Here is a 24,042-nt window from a genome sequence, read left to right on the forward strand (position 1 = left end):
CTTTCCAGAAATTCATGAAGTGGAATTAATTAATTAACAGCTCATTGTTACACATTTGTTTTAATTTGCTGATATGTCATTGTAAAATTAGGTCAAAACTGTTAACATGACTCAACTGACTGGTCAGGGTGAAGATGGACTAGGTGGTGCAGTGGGTTAGACATTGGCTTTTAAGCTCTGAATTCTAAGCTTGGTTTCACATCCAGTATAGACTGATGGGACCTAAACCTCCTCTTGTCTGTTGGCTATAAGGGTACAAAGTGAACTAGGTTTGAGCAATCACGTACCTAATGGGCATAGAACCCTGCTACAAAACTAACCCTAATTCAGCACTAATTACTATTAAACTAGCAATCTCACTTTGGAAGGGCACAATGTGGCTGGTAAACGAAGTGCTGCAGTACAGAGGGACCTCGGGGTCCTTGTGCACGAAACACAAAAAGTTAGTATGCAGATACAGCAAGTAATCAGGAAGGCAAATGGAATGTTGGCCTTTATTGCAAGGGGGATAGAGTATAAAAGCAGAGAAGTCCTGCTACAGCTGTACTGGGTATTGGTGAGGCCACACCTGGAGTGCTGTGTACAGTTTTGGTCTCTGTATTTAAGGAAGGATATATTTGTATTGGAGGCTGTTCAGAGGTTTAATAGGTTGATTCCGGAGATGAGGGGGTTGACTCATGAGGATAGGTTGAGTAGGTTTGGCCTATACACATTGGAGTTCAGAAGAATGAGAGGTGATCTTATTGAAACTTATAAGATAATGAGGGGGCTCGACAAGGTGGATGCAGAGAGGATATTTCCACTCATAGGGGAAACTAAAACTAGAGGACATAGTCTCTTAATAAGGGGCCACCCATTTAAAACTGAGATGAGGAGAAATTTCTTCTCTCAGAAGGTTGTAAATCTATGGAATTCTCTGCCCCAGAGAGCTGTGGAGGCTTGGTCACTGAATATATTTGAGGCGGAGATAGACAGATTTTTGTGCGATAAGTGAGTAAAGGGTTATGGGGAGCGGAAAGGGAAGTGGAGCTGAGTCCATGATCAGATCAGCCATGATCTTATTGAATGACGGAGCAGGCTCAAGGGGTCAAATGCCCTACTCCTGCTACTATTTCTTATGTTTTTATGAAATGAAAAATTGATGCAGTTTGAGGTGATATTATGAGATGGTGGTTGTTACAAAGTATGGGAGCTTTACTCTGCATCTAAACATGTTACATTCATCCTGAAAGTGCTTGATGCAGACACTGGATGGTCTGAGTGTTATGTTCCTAACATCCCTTACTTTGATGAGTATCAAAAAAAAGCACCTTGACTATAGTAATAATGGAAGAAAATCGTTGCAGTGACTCCAGTGAACCAGATAAAAGAGATTAAACCATTTATTTATACAATCAACTCACAACTTGTACAAGTATTGATTAACTAATATTACAAGCCAGCTACATAAAAAATATATTGCTTTGATGCATCATGATTCTCCTGTAAAAACACCTCAGAAGGAAATGCCAAGATAAAGATTTCTCTTTCCATATGCTCTTAGATTTGTACAGGCCTGCTTGATGACTAGGGTTCAGCCCACCAGTTTACACGTGCATGATGTATTTGCAGATGTCAAGCATCATAATTTCCCTATTGACAATGTCTTCATAGCTGTTTATCTTCAGCATTCGTTGGCAGTGTCAGCTCAGGCACGTTTCTCTGTCTCCAGCTCATGCTGTGGCGATCAATGCACAGCTACAGCTGGTTGAAGGGGACCAAATCCATAGAAGAGTTGATTTGGTTCCATTTTACCAGCTTTAGCAAAGCATTTGGCTCAAGAAAGAGCAGATGTTTATCTGAAATATTGATTTATCAATTAAAAAAAAAATGATGCATTCACATTTTATGCAAGAATGTAATCAAATTATCATCTATTAATCAACACAAAGACACTTGCAAATCCATTGAAATAATATTGTACTTATCAACTGCACTGATAACATTTCAGTCACATCAATCTTTTATTGATATTTTTAAGCCTATTACGGCTCATTTCCTACACGTGATTCTCTAAGTGTTTGATTGTTTTATATCTTATTCACGAATAGATAATTATCTCCCATGTGAAAGTTCAAGCACAAAAAAATATTGTATCTTAGAAAGTTGGAGGCTGGCACTTTTGTCCTCAAGGTTTCCTAGTCATTTGCAGAAAAAAATGATAGGAATAAAACTAGAAGCAAAGGTGGTTATTGTTTTCTGCAGATTGATTTGCGATCTCTGTAACAGCACCATTCTGTAGCCACCATCCAGCACCATCTCTTCAATTGTACGCCGCTGATGAATACAAGAGCTGTACACTATCATAACTACCCATCAGCGTTAAAACACCTATAAATCAAGAGGTAGCAAAACATATATTCAGTTAACATTAAAGTGCTTGTGTTAGACAGTGTCACCTCCACTCAAGCACTTAAATAGAAATTTGGGAGAAATATACAACGATTAGGAAAGGTGAAAGAGAATAACATGAATAGTTAAAAAGGAGGAAAAAAGTTAAAATGTCAACAGGATGCAGGGAAAGCTATGACTGACAGACACGGACAGGTGGAAAAATGTATGCAGATGGCAATTAAGCAGGAAATACATCAGGGTAATTCTTGTATGGTTTCTGCAATTACCAAAACAAAAAATATGATGAGGTGCTAATGATTCCCATTCTAGCATGCTATTGAGTTTAAACTATTTCCTCATAGCACAGCACCTTTTGCTATAATGACACCCCAGAATAAACACCCCAAAATCAAAGCTAATTGCAGCAAAACACACTCTACCTAGGACAACGGAGAGATTCAGATTGCCTCAAAATTAACCAAAACAAATCTAAGACAGTGGTGTGTAATTTTTTGAGACAATGAACTCTACTTCCTTAACAAACAACTTGCCAAAGGAAGAAAAAAAAAACAACAGCACTACACTAAGATGGAAGGATAAAAGAACACTACGAAAGGAGATATTAGGAGTAGTGGATTTTACAAAGGGTCTTAACGGAGAAGAGGGGGGTGGGAGGGGACTCCACAGTGTAGGGCACATGCATCTGAAGGCAAGGCTGCCAACGATAGGACAAAGGGTGGGCTTTTTAAGGAAGGGGATGATGGTGGCAGTTTTTTAAGTAATGGGGCCAGTGAGAGACACAACCATTTATATTGTCAGCTATCATTGTAAACTGGAAGGGAAGTCTGGTGAATAGCAGTTCAGTTAAAATGAGATTGAGGGAGCAGGAGATGGGTGTCATGGACAAGATGAGGTTGAAGCAAGCATGAGAGATTGGAGAGAAACTAGAGAGATAAGGGCTTGGGACGCAAGTCATCCTTGATACAAGGGACTGCCTAAGAGAGACTAGGGTGGGGGAGCCTGAGGACATTAGGGTTCATGGGTAAATGGAATGGAGGAAGCAGCAGAGTCAACTGAATGGATGGTCTCTATCTTGGTGACAAAGAAATCCTGGCATGTGTTAGAGGTCAGTGTGGAAGATGCATGGAACAGGGAGACATTTGGTAGTGTAAAAAAAGCTGGGGATTAACTTGGATCTCCAGAATGAGCATGGTGAAGTGATTGGTTTTGGTAAAGGAAAGTGAGGTTCAGTAGCGCTCAATCCAGTCAAATCTAGCAATGGATGGCTAAGTTAGTTGTGTATCAGCCAAGGAAGAGCATCTGGGAGGACACTGAGCACCTCGAGTCTCGTCGCCGAGAGCATGCAGTAAACAAATGCAGGCAGCGGACGGAGCGTGCAGCAAACCAGACTCCCCACCCACCCTTTCCTTCAACGACTGCCTGTCCCACCTGTGACAGAGACTGTAATTCCTGCATTGGACTGTTCAGTCACCTGAGAGCTCCCTTTTAGAGTGGAAGCAAGTCTTCCTCGATCTCGAGAGACTGCCTATGATGCATCAGCCAAGTTCCAGTCTGTGGCCCTTGAACTGAAGGAGCAAAGATGAGGACTGTCAAATGAGGAAGAACCAAGATGAGAGTGATGGTTTTTGCTGTGGATAAGGGCATTAAAAGCGGAGATGAAAGAGTAGGTGAGCAAATTAACAACTGCAGGCGTATAATGGTGAATCTAAAGCCAAAGGCTAGACAGTTGGGAGTTTGCAAGTGCAATTGTGAGCAAATTGGAGAGTATCTTTCTGGTGTGAACGCAGAAGGAAATTGGGTTGGAAGGGGCTAGAGGCTGGTGAGGGCCACTTGCTTACTGGAGTTTGTTCAATTGGCTACTTAATTCATTAATTTTTATTTTCATAGTTCATAAACCTCAATAAATCTGCTGTGCAGAATTTAAGTATCAGTCTAAGTAAACTACATTTGAAGTTCAAATAGGCTTGTTTCAGAAAAAATACCATGGTGTATGAGATGATATTTTATAGGAACTGTTGTATATTTTCACGTGATTATCCAGAACATGAACAAGTATAATTAAAATTTATTTGCCACAAATGTGCAAAATGAAAATAGCAGTTCACTTAAATTGAATAATCAAGGGGTTAATTTTTCAGTGAGGTTCCACCAAATTAACAGCATTTAACACATTTGAACAGTCTGGAGATCTCTATATCGCAACACAAAGCAGAGGATGTCCTTCTCAAACACGGAAACATTCCTGTGACATAAAATAAGTAAACCTCAGATACATTTTACATGTTTGCTTAAACTGAGGCGGCGATATGAGAAATATGCGTAGATAAGTATATGGTTACTGTATGTAAGGTAAGAAAGTTCCAGTACATTACAATGAGCCTAACAGTTTTACGTTAAAAAAAAACAGGAGTTTTTATTTAAGTACATAACAGTACACATTGAATTATCCAAAAATAGTCACCTAAGTTGTCAATTTAATAGTTTGTTTTAAAACTAGTCTCCATCTTTACTACAGGTACTGTCATTTTATGGTGTTTTAAACTTAAACAATTCTCTATACATTCCAGAACCACTGATAATGGTAGTTTCTATCATTTCAGGCAACTAATGTCCCGCTACTATTAGAAGCATGAAATGGGGCATATGGATACTTCCAGCTATTAGCAGAATGATACCAGGGATGAGGGACATGGAGAGACTAGAGAAGATGGGATTGTTCTCCTTAGAGCAGAGAAGGTTAAGGGGAGATTCAATAGAGGTGTTCAAAATTATCAGAGGTTTTGAAAGAGCAAATGTGGGGAAATTGTTTCCACTGACTGGTGGGTCGGTAACCAGAGGACGCAGATCTAAGATAATTGGCAAAAGAAGCAGAGGAATAATGAGGAGAAAAGTTTTTTATGCAGCAAGTTGTTCTGATCTGGAATGCAGTGCCTGAAAGGGTGGAGGAAGCAGATTCAATAGTAACTTTCAAAAGGGAATTAGATACATATTTGAAAAGGAAACATTTGCAGAATTATGGGGAAAGAGCAGGGAATAGGATTAATTGGATAGCTCTTTCAAAGAGCCAGCACAGGCACAATGGGTTGAATGGCCCCCTTCTGTGTTATAAGATTGTATGGTTTTGAAAAGCTTGTTGGTATATTTTACAATAGTAAAGCCATAACAAGTATTTCAATAATAAAAAGGAAAAGTAACAATACTTCAAATTTAACAGAATAATTGCTCCTGAATAAATTTCTCTTAATTTAGGGTTAATTTCAATTTTACGCAGTGATTGCTTCAATGGAAGTCTGCCAGCCTGTGATTTATTAACAACTAAGTCATTCAGTGCAAACGTTTGTAGGGAATTCTCCTCCTGATTTTACCTGTGTGACCTCCAAAATATAAGAAATCCTTATGTGTTTTATACTTTTTCTTGACAAAAACCAATGGATTCTCTCCTTGTGAGAAATAAAATTAATACTTCAAAACACATCCCAGTTGAATGATGCAAACCCATAAAATGAACGTCACAAATCATATTACTCTTTGTGGCCAACTAATTGTCAATTGAATCAAACCCTTTGGTGGCCAAGCTATGCCTGTCGCAGACACTGTCATTAAAGCACAGAGTTCTAGTTGTTACTTAATTTAAATGTTATCTTTTATTGTGGTGATAACTACTTTTATAATTCTGTCAAAATTCCTCTTGAATTGTACCCTTTCTATTTGCAGTGTATTTACCGAATGCCAGATAAGGTTCTATTTTGACTGCAAAGAAATATGAAGATGGAGGTGCTGGGGGAGTGCAGTGACACGGTGCTTTGTGACACATCTTTAGTGTAACCCAGCTGTGGTGAGACACAAATTTGAATTCCCTATGCTGTTCTGCTCCTGGTTTCAGATGTATACTGGAGAAAGACGCTGAATAGAAGCAAAGGAAGTGGGCGGGATGGCAATTACAGAGTGAATCATACCTCTCGACAGTCAATACAGAGTGGAATCGTCAGGAGGTCAGCTAGTTGACTTCATAGCTACAGTTGCCACAAGAGTGGCAGAGAGCTTGCATTGATCTTTCGGTCTCATAAATATGTTCCTGAACAAGGGGCAGGTCCCTGTTTATATATTGATTAAAATAGTCATGCTTCCCATAATCACTTTTGTTAATGAGAGATAGAGTCTGACTTCACAAGTTTCAGAAATGGACATTATTGAGTTAGTTGGACCATACTCTTCCACCACGTTTCCATCTCTCATACTTGTTCCATAAAAGCTGCTGACATCAGATCTTAAAACCCCTGTTTTTTTCCTAATGATTTAAATATTAGCTCATCTTTCTCCTTCAGATGCTGACTGCACTGCTGTGTATTTCCAACATTTGCTGTTTTAGTTTCAGATTCACAGTATTCATTTTATTCACCTCACTATTTTATATGCATTGGGTTTTTTTTAAGATTATATTGGTGAACTTTTAATTTTTAAATTAAAAAAAAACAGCATAGAAAATAATTAGAACAGACGATATTGGCTCCAAAATAGGTTACAGACTAAGAAAACAAAATCACAGAGTTTGGGGGATTGCCATTAAGATTCCATCTTAGATCTCAATACTTGCAGTGTCCAAGCTGGTAATAAAACCTCCCTGTAAGATGACTTAAAATATATCATCCACTATTGACAACCTCTAAACCTAGTAACTCTCCTATTAAGTAAATAGAGTAATCGGTTATAAATCTGTTGAAGTCCATAGATTTAAAAAACTCTTTTTTTTAAAAACAAGGGGATGCACTACATAACTATTATTATTAAAGGAAGCATTTGAAGTATTTTGAATGGTTTCCACCATTAACGAACAAGAAGTGTTACTATTTTATGTTAGCGATTATAAAAAAATACGCTTTTAAATGTTTGCATATACTGCATGGCAGAAATTATACAAAAGCTGCAGTGGTTTGATGCTTCCGTACTCTTAGGGTTGAGGACTAATAAGTTAGACACAACTTAATTTCAAAGATTTTAGCTTTTATTGTCATCTTTAATCACTTATTTTAGCGAAGAAAGCAGCCCATAGAGTGCTTATTGCAAATCCATTTTGCGCTCTTGAAATAGACATTCTGAGAGAGTTCGGTCTTTGAATCACCATTATCATCAGTTGGAATACGGAAAATCAAAACACAATGTAATTGTAAAAGGTGAAATGGGTTCTCACAGCTTTTACCTTGAACATTTATTGAGCTATTAGGTTTATTCGAAGAAATGAAATGTTTTTAAACAATTGTATCAAAATAAGTGTGAATTTGCCTCTAAAAGTAAGTAATAACATCAATTAACTGATAAAATCTAAGGTAACCTCTGCAGAATGTTTAACATTTCAACCCAACCTTTTAAAAAATGTTTAAAGGCTAATATAAAACAGTCATTTTGAGGTTCTTCTTCATAATACTATTACTACCTCTCTACCAACACTTGTTGCATTAAATTTTAATGTATAAAAATATTTCATTACTTTATGAATATGGTGAAGAGCTTCAGATCTGAGACAGCAGATCTTTTAACTTTGAATCAGCGACATCATTTGCTTTGTTAATGCAAATGTGCTAAAAAAATATTAACTTAAAACCCAGAAACTTTTGACATCACAAATTTGATTATTTAATGAGGAAGCTGGTCTGATAAAATATTAATTATTCATTTAAAATCTCATTAAAAAAAAAATTGCTCACAACATTGAACCAAATCAATGAGAAAGAATATTGACTTCAAATGGTTTAAATGAGCACTCAGGATAGAAATGAGCTAGCACATCTATTTTCTGTTGCTCTTTGTACAATGCTGAATAGATTCAGAGTTTCTCCTGCCAACTGGCCTGGATTTGACCATCAGTGAGCACTTGTACTATTTAGCTGAACAAATACAAATACAATACTTCAATAAACTGAATCAGGCCCAAGGAAGAAAAATTCAGAGTTTAAATGTCACATCTAGTGCGCTCAATTGACTGTGCGGGTAACTTTATCACATAACTACATAACCCACTGGGCTAAGAGCCTCTAAATTCCAACATATTCAAAAACTCTTACATTTGTAAAAGAAAGTTGTAAAAGTTTTTTTTCCCCATAAGACTCTTTTAAAGATTACATTGAATAAATCTTATTGAATGCTAGCGTGCAAAGTATTTGTTAAATAGGATTGTTTCGGCTGGGTACGATATTCCAATCTTGTTAGACAAATTGTAATCATGCAGAATTTCACTCTGAAGCCAAGGCTATGCCATTCTATGCAGTACTCATTGTGTTTGATATAAATAGGTTAAAAATGACCACAAATATTATGGAAGCATTTTATAGTTGTTAATGCGTGCTATCTTTTATGTATGCAGCTCTTATAAAATCAGATTGTTCCAACAGCTTTAAGATAAAGAAAAACATCAATACTTATAACTTAGCTATTACTTTGGGGTTTAAACATTCAGATATTGCTGGTTTAGATGTGGCAATTGACAGATTTTATATATATATATATATATATATTTAAAAATTGGTTTTGACAGCTTTAAATTTAAGCCATGATGAGCAACAACAGGAATATTTCAGATTTATCTTGCCCAGCTGCTCAGCTACCAATCACTATACACTACTGCATTTGGTTACCATGAAAAGCATCTTGCAGTTCCATTACAGGAGCCAGTTAAGTGGGATTTCGGCACAGAGGGCAGCTGAGAATGAGGACTATTTATATCAGCTGTCATGGCGTTCTTGGACACATTGGTCTGCTGGGGTGCTTATTTAGACAACAGCGCACTTCCATGCACTGCCCATATCAGGGCATGGCGAGCTACTTGCTCAGGCAGCAGAGCGTTTCACAAAAAGCTGCATCTGTTCGGAACGTCAATCAGGCTTCCTGACAAAATCCTTCAGTTACAACGGTGTCAGCAAATGTTCAGACTTCTACACCTTTTGGGAGGGGAGAGTGAATAGGGAGGGTGAAAGTTAATCAAACCGATAGAGAAGGCCCTTCTTAGCATAGAGTGTGTGTGACGCAACTACACCATTGCGATGGAATGTCTTTGAGGGACGAGGTGGCCTTTTCCCTACTTTTATCTGAATATAACTGTGGAAATAGGGCAAGATTAAATAGCCAGGCCAGTGTCAGACGCATAAAGAGATACTGCACTGCAGTGCTAATCTTTCTGCAATAGGACGTGCACAGCCCAAACTCTGACTCAGCAGATTTTTCTTTGATTTGTTGATCCAGGTACCGTACTCTCAATTTATGCTAAAACGGCAGCTGGCGTTTGCCTTCTTTAACCTTTTGCCACACATAAAATTCTCACTTCTGCTAACCCTGGGCATTCTACATCAAACGCTTTCCGTCCTTAAATTCTCAACACGTGCTTCTGATTTCACTTGCGCTCTTTTAAAAAAAAATGTCTTACAATTCTCCATCCTGATGTGAGAGAAGCGATCGACCTCTAAAGCAGCAGTTGAAGTATCTGTCCTTTGGGTCAATCTAATCATGCTTAATAGTGGTTTACTTCTCAACACAACAACATTTTTCACTTTGCGACGACAGTTTAAAATGAGATTGCTTATGCACCATTCACTAATGCTTACACTGGGGCCAAGTCGAGGCTCTTAAACACTTGCGCAATAAAATGGTTACTGCCTTTGATAGTTGAGCTATTAAATTTGGATTGTAAGCGGTCTTATCTTTTGTAGATACTAAATTTGACTGGATTGCTAGTTTACCAACTAACATTCATTGAAAGATCCCATTGGCATTTCTTAGTTGTGTAATAGATGAATAATAAATTAACTTCAGAAAGGACACCTTTTCTGGATTCACTTCCAATATGTTTCTCAGTGCAAAATATCTAATATGTTACAATTTTGGAATTAAGCTTTAAAGTAGAAAAGAAAATCTAAAACTTGAGCATATATTTGAAAAAGCAATGTAAAGGCTAGGATACGTGTTACTTTAATACGAAATTCAAAATCAGAATCGAATTGGTAAATGGAAGATTGTGTTGCAGTCAAGAAAAATGACTCAAAAGCAGTAGCCTCTACCTTTCTATTAATAAACCATAAATTCCCTGAGGTGCTGGCATTGAGTGGTAGATAAAATGTATTAACCAAATAGCCCAACATGGTCATAAAATGCTATTCAATGCCCGAATGGACCAAGTTCTTAGCCGAGAATGCAGATTTATACCGTGCAACTGTGCCTGTCAAGTTGGGTTGAATATAACCCACAATGCCTCATCAAAGGTCATCCTTTTAAACCGCAGAATGTTCTCAATCTAGTCTCTTTCACACCTGTTGCTGCCGCAGTTCCACTGCAGGGCTTAACATCAGTGGGATTCTCCTAAAGAACATGTATCACATGACAGTTGGCTAATCAACAACATTTACACCCTCTGACCTTCTTCCAAGACTTGCCAACTTTCAATTGCCTTTCCATAACGGTACCTCACAAAACTGATTTTCTCTTTCTTTTGCGGGATTTAAAATCCTGTTTTAGAAATTATTAGTGGTTTTCATTTGTAACTAACTAGTCTCTTCCTAACTACTGAGTCAAAACCGTAAGATATGACCGGCAATTTAATTCAATGTATAATTTCTAAAACTGTATACACAGCCATGCCAGATAGAAGCAAAATATGGTGAAGAAACATGCCACATGTAAAACATCAATAAAAAAATCTCATTCGCGACATTGTATTACAACTCGATCTTTCTAGAAGGTCGTGCAGGGTTTCAATTTTGGTTTTTCAGTAATGAACTAGTTTCACATTAACATCTAATGAAGGCAAAATCTATCATTTAAAAATGGTCATAAAATGTAGTTTATAATAAAGATTTGTCGTGACAATTTTACTCTTATGTTATCCAAAAGACAAACAGTGACGATCTACATAATCAGTTAAATCTGGAAAGTCGAGTGCGACTTTGCGGCAAAACTTTTTAGTTTGTATACAAGTTGTCCTGTAACTTAGGCCAAGCTTTCCAAATGGTGCAGCTCCCAATATGGGAGGTGGGCTACTCTCCTGCTGAATTACATTTTGGAAAATACATTAAAACAAATGTCTACAAGGTTTAGTAATATATGAATGTTCTGTTTGCAAAATATTTGACTGAAAATTTGCTGGAAATTCTTAATTTGCTAATTTTGGTAATAATAACAGCAAAATACTAAAGTTACTACTATCTCATGCTGAAGAAAACAGATTTAAATAATTTCTTTGGCACCAGAAAGAATGTAAGTCTGCTGCTGTATGCTGTTCGACCTATCTAGAGATGAGGGTACTCCTGAAATTTGAAGTACGGTAGTACAATGTGGCGACTGCCTGACTAAACACAATTGTCACCATTTACTTGACATTATTCCCCCTTTCAAAATAAATAAAATGAATGCTATTTTGATTCTGGTTTGTTAAAACAAATGTGGACAGAGAGCTTTCCTCCAGCCTTGCATTTCAAAGCACTGCCGCAGTCAGCATATTGAATATTTAATGTCCTGATGAGCAATTCCACCTGCTGACACAGGAAAAGTGATAGAACAATACATGCACTACAACAAGCTCATCAATTGACTCCACATTCAGGCTGCCCTGTCAGGCAATTTTTTTTTCTGGAATGGTCACTCTTCTTCGTTGAACATTCCCTACCAGAAATACATACTTCTTTACATTCCATAGCTTGCAATGTTCATATGGGCATATAAAGAAGTATGTGCTCCAAGTAGGTAATTGCTGGATGCGCATCCTTCATGTTAAAAAAAAATGCTGATTCAGAATCCTTGTTTCCCAGGGTCTGGGTTACATGCAACAAACTTAAAGCACTTGTTAAAAGTGTTTCCCCCTCACCCCTTCCCTCATTTTTGTTTTAAAACTATCGTTAAAAACTACAATGTGCTAATGCAGTTTGCTTCACATATTTTCCATGGATTAGTATAGTTTGGGAGTGTGGGGGGGGGGGGGGGTGTGTGCAGGGGGTGGGGAACGGGGATGGTGGGGGAGGGAAACAGGGATGGTGTGGAAAAGCTACATTTCACAACAGCTTAAAGTAAGAGACATTCTTGCAGCCATGCCATGTTGCATATTTTAATTCATGCCAAGATCAAAAAAAGACTTTTCATCATCCAAACTGGTTGTTCAACACACAGTTTAGCCAAAGAAAAATGAATTTTGCTTACCTAGTATAAAGTGGCAAATTCCATTTATTAGGGGGTCTCATAAGTCATTTTTTGACCAGTGGGTATTTAGTTCCTCCCGGGATTACTTCTGGATTTCGGGGTGCGAGCACGTTTAGACTTGGCACCGCTGAAACACACATCTGTTGCCATTGCTGTCAGTTCACTTGCAAGTCGCTGTTAGACAGCGAGGCTTCCCCACAAACAGAGATCCCATAAGGCCGGATGGAGCGCCGGCTCAGCCCCTCGTGGTTTCAAGTCCCATCCTCTGCTTTCAGTCGCTCTTTCTGCATCTCTGTCTTTCTCTGTCTGCTGCACAGTCATTCGGGGCTGAGCTTTAAACCTCCCCTAACAATGTGGCCAGAGTGGCGACGCTGAAAATGATGATCAGACTGAATAAAAGGCTATTATGGGCAGGATTTAGGCACTAAGGCAAAAGCAAGAGGTCACACGGGGCACTTAATGCTCATTCAGCATTGCTGTAATGGTATGCTCTGCTCGTCCACTCACCTGCTTTGTTGACTGCTACTCCGTCCAAGCCTCACAGATCAATACCAATTTGCAGGCAAATGCAGAGCAAATGTCTTGGTGTTAATGAATTTTACAATTTCACACATTCTTCTGATCAAAACTACCAGGGAGGCTTTACGCAAACTTCAGCAATGACCATTTAAAGCTGGGAGGAAATATTAATTTTCCAAAAGAAAAAAAAATTCAAAAAGGCCCCACTGTTTTTTTTACTGTTACTTGTCATTTTTAGTTCATTACAAAGGAGAGAACTTGTCTGAAATTAATTTCTATTCGTGAACACGCTAACTTTCCTCAGATGTCAGGGATAGTTCAGCTGCACTGCATTCTCTCAAACACTAGTCAGCACCTTTAAAATTTCACATGATAATGGGAGCACAGGAAGGTGAAGATGAATGTGGAACACATTCCTCGGCCATTTGACAAATGAGGAGGGCAGACGGTGAGAGACAAATGAAATCAGAAGCTGGATATAGATGATCTCACTAAGGAAGCTTACATGCAATTGACACGAGGATGGCAGGAAATGGACAGAATTCCCCCCTCTGCCCCCTTACAATATCGCTCTGAGCTTCAACATTATTTTTTAAGAATTCCCCAGGCAGGACGTGGGATGAAAGTTTTTATTCAACTATGATTTAAGGGACATGGGCTTTGAGTAACTCTAGTCACATTGTAAGATCTGCTGCTATTAAGTAATTATTATTATTTATCACTGCTTTTTTTTACATCACTTCAGTCAGCATCCATCAAGCAGCCTGTCTCAGCATTAAGCATAAAAGGTTGTTTAACCTTTCAAAGTGATCGCATGTCAGAGGTCTCATATTTCTGTTTAGATCATTCCAGTGCATTGCTTGCTCTGCAATTTAAAAAAAAAATACGAAATACACCACGGCAGAATTAAACCCTTGCAACCTCCTGCATTCACACACACACACACACACACACAGGCTCCCACCATCACACTAAAATATATGTACAGATACAGACACACAGACCGACTGGCACGCACAGACAGACACGTCTATCTGTTGTCTGGACAAGGGGCTCCACTGTCAGACACAAGTGCAGTCAGAGCAGTTAGAAGAGAAGGGAAAGAAGAGAAAAACATACCAGATCAGAGATTCTGTTGCAGCATTGTGTCACCAGAGCACTAGCTGAAAGCTGAATCAGCTTTGGAGAGTTAGGGATGCATAGAGGAGGGTCACAGTATCACGAGGTAATAATGCACTTCATGCAGCAGCCGTCAGCCTTCTCTCATAGCCAATCTCTTATGCAGAAAACGGGCCCTGTGATGGTATTAGTCCTCAGATGTAGAAATTCTTCCTGAATCTGGCAGCCCCCAACTCCTATCCTGCTGCAGCACAGAGTTGCCCACGTTGTTGGGTGTTAAAAGGTATAGAATACAGGCAAGGCAGAGAGAGAGAGAGAGAGAGAGAGAGCAAGCGAGAGAGACAGAGAGAGAGAGAGAGGCAGACCACGCTGAAGGACATAGCCAGGAGTTGAGGAGAGGCAACCTTCACTTGAATTGATGCTGCAGCACAGCACACCTTGATACATATGAGCTGCGCTGAACAGGACCGCATGAGGCTACCTTCTCCCCTCCAGAGGTCAGACAGAAGTAGAGGTCAGGATTCACACACGCAGGAGGGGCTGCTCAGAATACTTTCTAATCAGAAAGTGGGACCACATTTCTAGTACTTATATACCCAGCTAAGCATCTGAAACACGCACTACCGGCGACCAGTCTCTTCAGCCTTGCTCCCTCCCTGACCATATTTAGTTAACCATGGCAAAAAATAGCCTGTCAGCTGCAGATTGCCGAGGCGGGAGTATTTGGAGTTCAATCGCTCGCTCAGCCCATTGACTACTTGTCCTGCAGTGTCCTGACTCTGCCATTTGACTGCTATTTTTAGCCAGGCCAAATAAAGAGGTATCTCATCTTACCGCTAACGTGTCCCGGTGATTCAGTAGGGCCCTACTATGTATGGTAAGCATCGATATAATAATAGATATTGACAGAAACCGTGCTGAATTTGTTGAACTTTGTTTTTTTTTGCCGAGGGAAACAATGGAAATGTCTTGAAAGGGTGGAACTTGAAAGGAAATTGATTCTACCCCCTCTTCTCTCTCCCTTCATCTGCTTGTGCGATTAATGGCAAAATACTTGGGGGTGATTAATATTAAAGATACAAACCAACTGGGCCGGCCACCCCTCTGTGAATTAGGCTTCATTCATTACTTTGTAACGATGCCCCTCAATATCAATGGGATAGCACTTGTTATCCTTGTGGTCGATTGCCCTACAGTGCCAGGAAGATCAGTTTTAGATAGTGCACCCCTTGGGTCCTCCTGAACTACATTGGTGAGCACTAATCTCCTACAGGACTTCCTATTAGAGCTGAATAGTGTAAATCTCCAGAGATAGCAGTTTAGGTCAGCAGTGATAACTGACCAGGGGAGGGCCTCCGGACTCCAGAACTGGGCCCCAAAGACAATTGCCCATGAATAAGACCGGAGGGAATGCTGTGTTTAACGACGGATTCTTTATGCAGAGTTTGAGGGTAACGAGAGCGTTGATTTATTTGTTCGCTGCAGCCAGCTGTTCAGCACCGAGAGAAAGCATGCGAGCAGGGTTTAAAATGTAAGCGCACAGCTGTAAAACTAACCAGGTTTCACCTTTCCCCTGTGAGCCATAATCTATGCAATATTTTTGTAACATGTTCCAAAAGCAGGAGGATTTCTGATCTTCAGTATTGGTCCCAGGCATCCTGTTCTTGTGACTGATTTTATACACAACTGCACCATACAACAGCCACAGTACTGCAAATAGCAGATTATATTTTATCTGTTATCTATGGATTTTGCTATTTTCATGCAAACTGTAAAGTACAGCTGCCTGAACTGGTTTCAATACATTTAGTCACATTTTGTTACCATTTACATCAATCTTTATACCTTGCATATAAATATAGACCAATATATAAATACACTCACACACACCAACCTATCTATACATGCACTAAACTGCTTTAATTTCCACGCAACTGTCTGCAGCATCTCTGGCAAAGGTAGGCCATCTGGAAAAAAGCCTATGGATATTTTGAAGCTATGGTGTACTGCAGGAATATATTTAGCACAAACAATGCAGCTAGTTTGGTTTGCATTGCACACAGCTACTGGTGAGATAAATCATACATTTAAGACAACTGAGGTGCATTAGGCTGTTAGTGACAAAAGATTGTATTAATTTCCTACCTTTCGCTTTCTCAGGGATATGCACTGCAGAGAAATCTTACTGACTTGGATGGAATGATCTATATATTATCCCCTAATGATTCCAGGTTGAGGTGGGAAGAAGTCAAAGCATCGGTAATAATTTTAATACCTGATTTTTGCAATGCCAGTATTTTAGAAATATAAAACAAGATTTATAGTGAGGCCGGGAACATGTCAAATATTATTTGTTCTCTGTATAATAAATTGCAGCTTTAACCCTTAAGAGAGTGCGTGAGAACAAAAATTGCACTGCTTTAATATGCTCTCAGATAGATCTATTAAGAATTGCTGTGTCCCATGGCTTCGAAAGCACGGCCACTAATTTTTTTCCATCCATCATTTATATGGATAATTCATTACCTTTTTCACAGGAGAATTGATATCACATTCTGAAGGAGAAATGTTTATTTCTGAATTTTTCTCCCTGTTCATTAGACAGTAAACATTTATAAGCAGAGGTGTATCTTGTTTCTGAGATTCTTTTTATAGATTTCTCTTCAATCCAGTTTATGTATTAAATTTTGGATCATTCCCAAAGAAGGGAACAAAGGAAAATTGTAGATGCATAATTTGTCTGCATAAAACACTAATTTACAATGTGTATGAACAGCAACATTTATTTTAGTTTCCGTATTGTGCAGGGTGGAGTGGAAACGATACATTAATGGTATTAAAGGGCGGTTTTATTTGGGATATTGATTCTCTTGCAGCTATTCATAGAATGCTGTCTTTACTGAATGCAGGTTGAAGGAAATTAAAATCGAAGACAAATAAATAGGTGAAGGAAAGGCAAAAAGGTTAGAAATATTGTTATACTTTACTTTTGTCAATAGTCACTGAGGGATTCTTAAAAGATCTGGTTTTATTCTTTCCCTGACCTTTCATCATTAGAATTTTAGTTTGGATTTATTTAGTAGTAGAGTTTTTAACCATTTTTCTATTTTCTCCCTTTTAACTGCACCTAACAAGACACTGATTTGACCAAAAGTAAAATCTCGGTTGTTTCCTTGAATGTAGATGAAACTGAGGAATGTACATTATTAAGGTCCTTGAAATAAAGCCGACAGTATCAGTCATTCTTTCAACTTAATTTATGTCTTGAACTTTGTGGTAATTTTGAAATTGATAACACAGAATTGATTTTATAGCAATAAACAGTTACATTAAGTCCCATTAATACTTGTACCCTGTGTGACTCCAGTGTGAGGCATCTCAGGTACCACTGAGATAAGGTCTAAGGTCAGGCAGATGGTAATGCAATGATATCATACCATGTCACCACACTGGCATCCCTTATTGTCTAGGGATAAGCAGTACAGCTGCAATGTGGACTCTAATATCACACTGAAACTACATTTCCATTGTGTTAAAACTGATGTAATAATCCCACAGCCAAGAGGACTAGATTTCTGAGTTAGCTGGGTCACTTTGTCTTTGGGCGATAGTGTGAATCAGGCAATATCGCATCAGCCGCCCGTTATAAATCTCTGAAGTGAAAATCGGGAGAGATATACAATGGCCGCCTAATCTGATATCACCTGTTTTACACCTTCACCAATCTCAGAATTACTCTCAAGGTGTGTTGCGTGGAGTTTTATAAAACAATTACCCGAGAATTGAATAAGGCATTCTCTATAGAACATAAACATTTTAAATGAGACTTTGCTCTCCCAATAGCTCATTGAGTTTATCAGTGAGTTGCTGAACCATGCAGACTAGGTTTGATCTCTGAGCAGTGCTGAATAGGCTGATCTCAACTGAGGAGGCTCTATAATTGGCTTCAGCATGCGTGGGCTAAAGAAGATGGGACTCGTTCACGCGTCAGTGCAATATTCCCTCTTCCTATGAGATGTTCTCCGTCAAGGTTCAGATCTGAAGACTGGTCCTTTGGCCAAAATTGGCAGGTACTGATGGAACTATACCATTGCAAAGAGCTATCTTGTTAGCTGTGGCTCAGTGGGTAGCACACTCACCTCTGAGTCAGAAGGTTGTGGGTTCAAGTCCCACTCCCAGGACTTGAGCACATAAATCTAGGCTGACGCTCCAGTGCGGTGCTGAGCGAGTGCTGCACTGTCGGAGGTGCTGTCTTTTGGATGAGATGTTAAACCCAGGCCCCGTCTGCTCTCTCAGGTGGATGTAAAAGATCCCATGGCACTATTTCGAAGAAAAGCATTGGAGTTATCCTCGGTGACCTGGCCAATATTGATCCCTCAGTCAACATAATAAAAATAGATTATCTGGTCATTATCACATAGATGTTTGTGGGAGCTGGCTGTGTGCAAATTGGCTGTCGCGTTTCCCACATTACAACAGTGACTACACTTCAAAAACATTTCATTGCATGTAAAGTGCTTTGAGATGTCCAGTGGTCGTGAAAGGCGCTATATAAATGCAAGCCTTTCTTTCTTTTTAGGAACAGGAATGTCAAAAAAATTGCTGAGAAAAAATATAATGGCACTTTATGCTCTCCTCATAGTCAATGGGTAAATGGACCATCTATTATGGCACTGGAAGTCCCAGGTCTGTGTAGCTTAGTTAAGAACTGAGAGTTGGGGGGGAGGCAGAGCTACTATTGGTCTCAGTGTCCTCAGCCTAAGACTGGGTGGAGGAGGGTGGTACTCAACCAGGTTTCTCACTTCTGAATGCTTTCCGGTGACCCCCTGGTGGAAAATACACGTGAATATCAAGTCAGGAGAGAATTAGGCTCAATTATGATGCTTCGTTGTTGACACTCATTGTCTAGGCTTGCATGTGAAGAATGGTCACTTCGGCAAGGTATCTGAGACTTACTAGTACCATAAAACTGCACCCCAGTAATGCCTTTGAGACAAATAAGCAGTAGAGAAAATTAGAACAAAACAATAAATGAGACTTTGAACTGAAATCCAGACTGTAGCCCTCTCTATCCACTAAATATAACTTCTCATGTTACTGAAACCTAATCAGGAATAATATAAAATAAAGAATACAACTGGGCTGGCAAGAAATGATTACGAGGGTTGTTTTAAATTAGTAGAACAGTAATTCCTAATCAGGCTGTAATATATATTCTATTAAATTTGATCCAGTAGTGGAGAACAGGTTACTTTATTGTGTTTAGGATCCTTTATTACAGAATAGGACCAAATGGATCATTTATTTTAGTTATTAACATATAATTTACTGAAACTCAAATCAAATGATAAAAAAACTTAACGCAGATTAAACTGTCACTTATAACAAATCAGCTTATATATTTATATTTATTAATCTATTTGTTAATATTTAATGAAGTGTGAAGAAGGTGATAATAGCTCCTTTAAAGTATCTATTGCAGCTGAAAAATTGGATGGAAACACTCATAGTATGGTTCCTGATTGCCAATCCTTCTTGTATGAGATACTCAAATGAGCATCACACACAACGATAATAATTTGTATTTATATAGCGCCTTTAACATAGAAAAACATCCCATGGTGCTTCACAGGAGCCTTATTAAACAAAATTTGAAACAGAGCCACATAAGATGATATTAGGGCAGATCAAAGAGGTAGGTTTTAAGGAGCGTCTTAAAGGAGGATAGAGAGGTGGAAAGGTTCAGGGAGGGAATTGCAGAGCTTAGGACCTTGGCAGCTGAAGGCACGGCATGCCAGTGATTAAAATCGTGGATGTTCAAGAGGACAGAATTGGAGGAGCGCAGATACCTCAGAAGGTTGTAGGGCTGAAGGATATTACAGAGATAGAAAGGCCATGCAGGGATTTGAAAACAAGGATGAGAATTTTAAAATCGAGTCGTTGCTTAACCGGGAGCCAATGTAGGTCAGCGAGCACAGGGGTGATGGGTGAACGGGACTTGGTGTGAGTTGGTTCACGGGCAGCAGAGGTTTGGATGACCTCAAGTTTATGGAGGCTAGAACGTAGGCAGCCGGCCAGGGGTGCTTTGGAATAGTCAACCAACAAGAAACCAGGATGGTCGGAAGCGTAACTAATATAATTCTCATTTATTAAAATGGAAAAAAGAAAATCTAAAAATGATAAAATGGAAATGAAAGAACAGGAACAAAATATTTCTGTGATAGTATGTTTTTGTGCTAATGAGTTTATTTTTTTTTATTATGGAGTCATTGGTATCCCCATATTAGTCATAAATAAGCACTCAAGACACTTTATCATCTGAAGAAGGAACCGCTGAGGTTTCAAAAGCTCACTTATGCTATAAAATATGTCAGTATTACAAGAGGATTCATGGTTATACTATCAGTATTTTTATCATCATCTCACAGCATCAGACTAGCATCAATGCTTACTGCTCTTAGCAGGTCTCCTTGTGGGGATCTGAAACAATCCATTTAAATGCATATCATATGAACGTATTATTGGGAACTTGTATAATACCCAAGCATCAGCTGATTGTGTCCTGAAACCGTTTGCCTTGTTGCATGTTTCATGGATTAAGTAGCTTGCTGGCAGTATGAGCTGATGCATTAATATCGGGACTGTAATGAATGACCAAGGATTTCTTGTGCTGTCAGTTCTGCAGCTTTAGAGATTGGTAATTAAATTGTCAACATATCCAATTATGTTTATGGTTCCTACTTATCAGTACTATTTAAGTTATTTAAAGTAATGTTTGATTTCGGAGAAGCAAGTTGATAATTTCAATAATCAATAACTGACTGGGCATTATGAGAGGCAGTAGCAAAAAGTTGATAAGTGCAAAATAATCGGCATGTGAGTTATAAGGCTATAATTCAATTGAGGAGGTGTCGGTAACATCGTACAGAGATTGGAGCATAACCTTTTAACTCACTCCCAGGGATTTGTTACTTTATGTATTGTTTGCTAATGCGGTAAATTTAGTCATCCTGTACTCCCAGCGGGAAGCTTTGCTCAAAGGGAGCACGGATCAACGAACTAGCTCGGTAGTGTTGTAGCCGTAACTCTGACGTACACTGCTTCTCAAGTGGGGCTCCTCACTGGCAGTGCAGGAGCACTGAATTTACCCTATAGTTCTACTGTTTTTTGCACTAAGTTTACTGAGCTGATGATTGCATGGTTTCTGATTAGAATCTCACTGTTGTGTTTGTGGACCTGTAGTATTAGAATACTTTGCAGCAGCACTTTAATGGTCATTACGCTACATGGTGTATATATTATAGAAATCTATTTTTGTCATCTTACACAAGCTTTTTTAAAATTTAGGTGATTTATTGATGTTCCACCTTCCACGTCAACTGGTTCTACAAATGCTCACAGGCACTCGGTTAGTTTTATTGAACAAGCCAAGTAATGAACTACACTATGCTGTTACTTCAAATAAATATACTGCTTTCTTTTGCCAATATTATGGGATAAAATGAATAAAGCATAATTTGACCAACTGCAACTAGAAAGAACGACTTGCATTTATATAGCTTCTTTCACAACCTCAGGATGTCCCAAAGTGCTTTACAATCAATAAAGTACTTTTGAAGTTCAGTCACTGTTGTAATGTAGGAAACACAGCAGCCAACTTGCACACAGCAAGGTCCCACAAACAGCAATGTGATACTTACCAGATAGTCTGCTTTTTAGTCATGTTAGTTGAGGGATAAATATTGGCTAGGACATCGAGGAGCATTAACTTGCTCCTCTTCATAATAGTGTCGTGGGATCTTTTGTGTTCACCTGAGAGGGCAGATGGTGCACAATTTAACGTCTTATCTAAAAGATGGCACCTCTGACATTGCAGAACTCCCTTGGTACTGTATTAGAGTGCCAGCCTAGAATTTGTGCTCAAGTCCCTGGATTGGAGCTTGAAGCCACAACCTTCTGACTCAGAAGCGAGAGTGCTATTGCTAATACCTGGGCTGACACTCTGATGAAACTGTACGTGGATTATCACATTGGTGTAAAATGACTCTTGTAAAAGAACCAGGTTATCAGTTCGAATTAATCAGCCTCTGTAGGAACATTAGCTGGTCAACAAGTGAACAATTCACCGTCTAAAGCAATGCTGAGCTGCCCCATCGGAATAGCAAGTAAACGTCCTTCTCCAGTACACCAGTCACTTAAACCCAGCTGTTATTGAATTTAGTTCTCTTGGTCTGCCCAATGCATGTGGGTGCTAATCAAAGTATAGTGTACCAGGAGCGCACATAAGAAGAGCAGTCTTTTGTTAAGGCAATTATTACCATGCGTCCAAGTGACCCAACAGTTTTAAAGTTCTGATGTATCCCTTCATGTCTCGGTGGAATGTTGGCAGGTATTTGACACCCTATCGTACATGGATCTGCTGAGTAATAGCTGCGCACACATGCTTTGGCATAACTTCAGGCACTAAATACTTGTCCAAATGTAGTCCATGGATGTCAGGAAAAATAACCACAAACCTTTCAATTTCACTAAACATCAAAACTCCTCCGAGAAAGTGTTCAATATGCTATAGGCACTAACAGCTGCAAGTGGAAATTTAAAGTGAACGTATAAATGTCATCACACACAGCATTGTCATTGGAGAATGTAGAACACAGATGTAGAGAATAAGTCATGGCCAGCAGCATTATATGATAAATATCTTCACAAGTGAGGCTGACTGGTTATGGTGAACCTCTCAGGAAGAGAGATTTGTCACATCACACTGCTGGCTATAACATTACATTACATACTTGTAATATATTTTCAGATAGAATTGGATATTAAAACTGTTTGAGGGATATTAGTGTGATGGAGATAGGAGCACATTTTAGTTAAGTTAACCAATCACAATTCCCAGATCATGGAGCACATGATTAGATGCAGAGTAAAACTCAGCCCCAACCCTTAGAAGAGCACATATACTGCAGCAGTGTAATATATATCAATTTCCCATCTTAGACATTCTGTGATCTCTCAAGTAAGATTGGCAATTAGTTCTGAATTAGGGTAGCTTTGTGCTGCGCAACCACACGGACTAGGAACCAGCTGCAGGTCCCATGTTGTCCACCATATTGGACAATTAGGCGCCCGTTTTATGCCATTTTGGTCTCTGTATTTAAGGAAGAACATACTTGCATTGGAGGCTGTTCAGAGAAGGTTCACTAGGTTGATTCCAGAGATGAGGGTGTTGACTTATGAAGATAGGTTGAGTAGGTTGAGCCTATACTCATTGGAGTTCAGAAGAATGAGTGGTGATCTTATTGAAATTTATAAGATAATGAAGAGGCTCGACAAGTTGTATGCAGAGAGGATATTTTCACTCATAGGGGAAACTAAAACTAGGGGACATAATCTTAGAATAAGGGGCCGCCCATTTAAAACCGAGATGAGGAGAAATTTCTTCTCTGACGGTTGTAAATCTGTGGAATTCTCTGCCCCAGAGAGCTGTGGTGGCTGGGTCATTGAATATATTTAAGGTGGAGATAGACAGATTTTTGAGTGATAAGGGAATAAAGGATTATGGGGAGCGGGCAGGGAAGTGGAGCTGAGTCCATGATCAGATCAGCCATGATCTTATTGAATGGCTGAGCAGACTCGAGTGGCCAAATGGCCTACTCCTGCTCCTATTTCTTATGTTCTTATGTTCTTATGCCTGAAAAGTGGATGTGGCGTGATCAGATTTGTAGGCCAAAATGCTGATATATGACCAACAGTGCTTCGGTCTTCAGGTAAACTGCACTGAGCACTTGGAGGTTTCAGACTGATAGGCGGTTTAATCCATTTGTTGACCAGATG

The 24,042-nt window shown here is 39.1% G+C and overlaps 1 long non-coding RNA gene across 1 annotated transcript; it reads right to left on the reverse strand.

The window, feature by feature from the left end:
- Positions 1–1,369: 1,369 nt before the first annotated feature.
- LOC139277588 (uncharacterized) lies at positions 1,370–14,754 on the reverse strand. Its single transcript, XR_011596114.1, has 3 exons — positions 14,206–14,754; positions 12,568–12,938; positions 1,370–1,838 (listed from the first exon to the last, which is right to left on the reverse strand). It is a non-coding gene; the product is annotated as an uncharacterized lncRNA (long non-coding RNA).
- Between the last annotated feature and the right edge of the window lie 9,288 nt (positions 14,755–24,042).

This window comes from Pristiophorus japonicus, chromosome 12 (genome assembly GCF_044704955.1).
Source record: "Pristiophorus japonicus isolate sPriJap1 chromosome 12, sPriJap1.hap1, whole genome shotgun sequence".
Lineage (NCBI taxonomy): Eukaryota > Metazoa > Chordata > Chondrichthyes > Pristiophoridae > Pristiophorus > Pristiophorus japonicus.